At 35.4% G+C, this 5,941-nt stretch overlaps 1 pseudogene; it reads right to left on the minus strand.

Moving 5' to 3' along the window:
• Positions 1-334: 334 nt before the first annotated feature.
• Positions 335-451, minus strand: LOC145297417 (5S ribosomal RNA; annotated as a pseudogene).
• Between the last annotated feature and the right edge of the window lie 5,490 nt (positions 452-5,941).

Consider the following 5,941-nt stretch of genomic DNA (forward strand, 5'->3'; position numbering starts at 1 on the left):
ATAATGAAGTCGTTCAAATGAAAGGATGAAAAGATTAAAAAAAAAAAACTTGAACCACAAATGAAATGATATAAAAAGAGATGCATCGCATCGAGTTTACAAGGATTCTAAAGTGGGTGATCATTTCGTTTATGGAATTACATTGCAAAGTAAAATCAGGCTCCTTCAGTCTTAGATAGACTATGGATACCCACGAAGGGCTGCTTGCGCATGAAATTGTTGTAGCACGAGGTGCGCCATCTTCAACCACGCCTCTCCTGAGACGACATTGTTAAATACCAGTGGCAAGTGAAGTACAGGACGACTGGAAGCAAATGCCGAGATAAGCAGAGAGCACATACAGCACCCAGAATTCCCAAATGGTCACCCATCTGATACTAACCAGGCTCCACGTTGCTTAACTTCGATGATCTGATGAGAATCTGTGTGTCAACGCGATTATGCCGTATATATCATTGCAAAGTAAACCCCCATTTAATGTATTATAAAAAAATTTTCGTTTTTTTTCGGGGGGGGGGCGATTAAAAATGTTGTTCCTAACAAAGGATGTATAAAACAGTTGGAATATGAGGGGCATTTTAAAAGTAATGCATCCTACATTTTAATAAAACAAAAATGTTGAAGAGCTACGAAGACGGGAATGGTACCATTAAAACGAGCGACATTTTGTACTCTGGAATTTATTTTTCTACATAGTCACCACCATTATCAATACATTTTTGCCAGTGATTGGATGGTGGCTGTGCATGCGCATCTCTATTGGCATTCTGAAATCGACGAACCCATCTCCTAATTGTGCTCACATCAACTGTATTGGCTTCATGAACATTCAACAGACGTCAGTGTATGTTGACCAGTTCAATGACGCACCTCCATGATAAGGGGTTGCTTTCTTAAAGTCTCACACCGTGAATATCTGCAGCAGAGAGATGAAACTTTCAGGTCATCATAACAATGCAATTTTGCAATCCCCCTCTTATCCATTCAGGTTGAATAAAAATTGTCTTTTGAGTGTGACCGCACTAAGGATTGAACTTCCAGCAGAGTGTAACTTTAAAACAAAACTCTTTATCCATTATGCCACGGGTTCTTCTCGATAGAAAGATTCATGAGTTTGGCAGAAAGATTCCCGAGTTTAGTAAGATATACCTGAAGAAGGTAGAAGGTTAGATTGACCGAAATGTTGTGAAAATCACACTCACTATGAGAACAGCACTCAAATAATTGGATTAATTAATCATCATTTCTAACATTCATAAACTTAAGTCTGGAATCACATAAATAATGTAAATAGCAATATTTCATCGTCAAATACGATGCGGCAGTTCTTATCTGAAAATAATGGAGATAGAAAGAATAAAAATAAGTAATATACCAATCAGTCATGAAACTAAGCCACTTTGCAGACATTGCTTTATTTTTCAAGAAAGATCTTAGCAAAAATAAGATTTTGCTTTTACAAAGGAGTCACCACTTATCAAGGCACGGAGGCCACTCGAGGATAAGAGCTAATGAGTGCACAGTAGTTAATGGGGAAATGTCGTAGTAATCATTAGTAGTGGAAATTTGGTAAATTGGATTACTTAACAGGACAGCTAATCAAGAACTACTTCATGTTGGTCTTGAAGACGACCATAATGTAGTCAGTTGGAAAGCAGGAAAATGGAACAGAGTTCCACATGCGTGCAGCTCTAAGAAAGAAGTTTTGTTCATAGAATGTACATTTAGGTTTAGGCACAGATAAAGAGTGGTGGAAATTATTGATAGTGGTTTCAGATAGATGAGTGTTATTCATGAAAGTTAGGTAAGGGGGAACTATAGATTGGAGTTCAGACGAGCACTTGTTATGACAATAGCGACAAAGTAGAGACAGGTTCGCAACATCTCTTCTGTGGGAAGGAGGGCATTCTCCACTAGGCTACAAAGTCTATTTTGAACTCTGTCAAGGTAGGATAAGGTGCTTCTAGCAGCTCCTGTCCACATGTGACATCAGTACTCCATCCTTGGACGTACCTATATAGGTAGAGATTTGTATCAGCAGTGAGATATTTACTAGAGCGGTCGAACGATCCCACCATTTTTCCAACAGCCTTGGCAATGGATTTGATGTACGCGTTCCATCTCAGATCAGGAGTAAAGGTCAGATTTAGAAGCTTGTCAAAACATGGAATCTCCCCAAGACGAGAGCCATCCATTTCAATTGATGCCAGACGGGGATCAGAGTGTTGATGATGTAAAGATAGAAGCTTGGTTTTAGATGCATTAAAATTAACCAGCCATCTCTTTCTCCATTACACCACGTGGTCAAGATCAGAGGAGAGAGAATCAGAGAGAACTTCGGCGTTTATGGCCTTTGAAGTGTTATCATAATTGATTCATAAATTTTATTTTGAAAAACAAAATTAGGCACAAGGTCAATTAAAAAGGGCGTCTATAGACATCCTTATCACTGTGCCTTTGAGTTGTCTAAGCTATTCGTAGCTAGTGTTCTCAGTTACCATAATACTAGGGGTTGTCCTACTTAAGATCCACAAATCAAGTCGTTTTTTATCATCATTATTATTATTATCTATATATTAATATGATAACCGTTAACACATGTACGTACGACGTACGTACATGTGTCATGGTTTGCAGATTATAAATTATTCGATAGAGAGATCCTATTTATTAAAAAAAAGGGGATAAAAGGCGATAGCATACAACAAACATTAAATTAGTATACAGATACGCTATCAATGTTCGCGGTATCAATTTCTATCTCCCTTTTTAATAAATAGGATCTCCCGAACCCTGAAGACGCAATATAAACAAAAAAATTTAAATAAAAATATGTTGTCGCTTTTGAGCCGTACGTGAAACTAAAATATACCTTCTTGATCTTCTGGCTAGGATCCAAGGACAGTGTCTGTTCTGTCTAAAGATAGCATCGTGAGATTTCCGTTTGTGCCAGGCGTCCATACAATAAACATGTCACAGACTCCTATAAGGATATTGGAGATAAACCGTAATAACGAGATATATTCTGGCACTACATTAACCAGATTATTTAGATAAATACTTTTACAGTTTTAACAAAAGGGATACATTAATATCGCGGGGTATCCATTCACACTGAACATTCACAGAATACCCAGCAGCAATATATTACATCTGAAAAATGTCACTATGGCATTTCCGCAGGTCCCACTAGTATATATAATCTTTGTATAAATAAAAAATTTTAATAATAAGCTTATCATATTTGATGCGGTATCGCTGTATGCATCGATGAAAATAGTAACGTCCTTTACCTTAGTGTGGCACTGATTATTGAAGCCTTTTTGTTTATATATAATTGATGCCTTGCAAATGAAGTTTTATCTCTGGTTTTAAGACTGAGTCAAAATCAATAAATGCATAATCGATGAAAAGTATGGTAGCACATAATCTTACATGAAGAACAGAACCAGCGTTTCCCGTTATAATAAAAACCCCAGCTTTTCCCTTATAATAAAAACCCAGCTTTTTTCCTTATAATAAAAACCCAGCTTTTTCCTTATAATAAAAACCCAGCTTTTTCCTTATAATAAAATCCAGCTTTTCCCGTTATAATAAACCCCCAGCTTTTCCCTTATAATAAAACCCTAGTTTTTCCCTTATAATAAAAACCCAGCTTTTCCCTTATAATAAAAACCCAGCTTTTCCCGTATAATAAAAACCCAGCTTTTCCCTTATAATAAAAACCCAGCTTTTCCCGTTATAATAAACCCCCAGCGTTTCCCTTATAATAAAAATCCAGCTTTTTCCTTGTAACAAAAAAAATCTTTTCCCTTATACCTTTAACATAAATAGCTTTCCTAATACAAGCTATACATACATACATACATACATACATACATACATACATACAACTGTTCAATAACTTTCGGTAAATGTTAGTCAGTGTTCTTAAAATAAAAATTTAATTTCCAATTGATTGCATAGAATTTCATATTTAATCCTATCAACAATTTCTGTCTTCGTATTTTTTGGATTCTTCAGACTATGTTAGGACCTGTGGTGTAGTGGATCAATTACTTGGTAGAATTCACTCGTATGTTACACCCTTCTGGAGGTTGAAAGTAAATTCTTAGTGCAGGCCACATTCCAAATACAATTGTGAATTGTAATAAAATAATGTTATCACCGTGGATTAAATATAGAGTTCCGTGCAGATCCCCGAGTCTGACAACAAAATTCCCGAGTTTGACAAGATACACCTGAAGAAGGTCGGAAGTTACATTGACCGAAACGTTCTGAAAATAACACGCAAGATGAGAACAGTAGCTCAAAGGATCCAAATAGTACGAATAATCAATCCTCATCTCAAAAATTCAAAAACATAATGTCTGTTTTAATTGCTAATATTTGGGGCTATGAGAACAGCATATTATTTTCGTTGTTTTGACTCTCGGGTATATATCTGACACAGCTAGATACAGTTAACCAACCGAGAACCACATCACTCTATATAAAAGCATATAAGTTATTAACGGATACACACACGAGAGTCAAAACAATGAAAAGAATATGCTGCTCTTCTAGCGCTACTAATATTATAGCGAGAGTTGGAGGAGCTAATTCCTCCTCACAGTCCTATATTCTCTTCTTGACACCAAGATCATCTGGTATTTATGATAGATTTTTTTTTTTACTTAAGCATCACCACTTATCAAGGGCAAGAAGCCACTCGAGGATAAGGGTTAAAGAGTGTACAGTAGAAACTGGACAATATAGTAATCGTTAGTAATGGAAATTCGGTAAATTTGTTAACGGCTCATCAAAAACTTGTTTACGTTGGACTTGAAGACAACCATATTGTAGTCAGCTGGAAAGCAGGAAAACGGAAGACAATTCCATAGGCGTGCAGTTCTAAGAAAGAAGCTTTTCTCATGGAATCTACATTTAGGTTTAGGCACAGATAAAGAGTGGGGAAAATTAGTGATAGTGTTTCCTGCTAGACGGGTGTTTCTTGTGAAAGTTTGGCGAGGGGGGGAGCGCATAGATTGGAGCTCAGCCGAGCATTTGACATGAAAATAACGATAAAGCAGAGACAAACTCGCAACATCTCTTCTGTGCGAAAGAGGTTGCAGGGAAGAGAAAAGGGCATCCCCTACGAGGCTACAAAGTTTATTTTGAACTCTATCAAGGCAGGACAAGTCCTTTCTAGCAGCTCCTGCCCAAATGTTGCAACAGTACTCCATCCTAGGACGTACCTGGCTCTTATATAGATTGAGAATTGCATCAGCAGTGAGATATTTACTGGATCGATAGAAGAATCCCACTATTTTTCCATACTTTTTAAAACATGTATACTATTTGAGTAAATCAAATTTAATGTATTTATTAATCCGCCTGCAGAAAATTAGCACAAAATATGTGTTGCTAACACTTAAATATAGTTTAATTCATTTGTTGCTAATACTTAAATATAGTTTAATTCATTTGTTGCTAACACTTAAATATAGTTTAATTCATTTGTTGCTAATACTTAAATATAGTTTAATTCATTTGTTGCTAACACTTAAATATAGTTTAATTCATTTGTTGCTAACACTTAAATATAGTTTAATTCATTTGTTGCTAACACTTAAATATAGTTTAATTCATTTGTTGCTAACACTTAAATATACTTTAATTCATTTGTTGCTAACACTTAAATATAGTTTAATTCATTTGTTGCTAACACTTAAATATACTTTAATTCATTTGTTGCTAACACTTAAATATAGTTTAATTCATTTGTTGCTAACACTTAAATATAGTTTAATTCATTTGTTGCTAACATTTAAATATAGTTTAATTCATGCAAATTTCGTATTTATTATTACATATCCAATGCTCTATTGTCGATAATATATAATACTGATTTCAAAAGGGTTTTAAAAAATGCTTTGGGTGCTATCTACTAGAATCGAAA

This window comes from Euprymna scolopes, chromosome 17, assembly GCF_053919585.1.
Source record: "Euprymna scolopes isolate OS-2025 chromosome 17, ASM5391958v1, whole genome shotgun sequence".
In the NCBI taxonomy this organism is placed as follows: Eukaryota; Metazoa; Mollusca; class Cephalopoda; order Sepiida; family Sepiolidae; genus Euprymna; species Euprymna scolopes.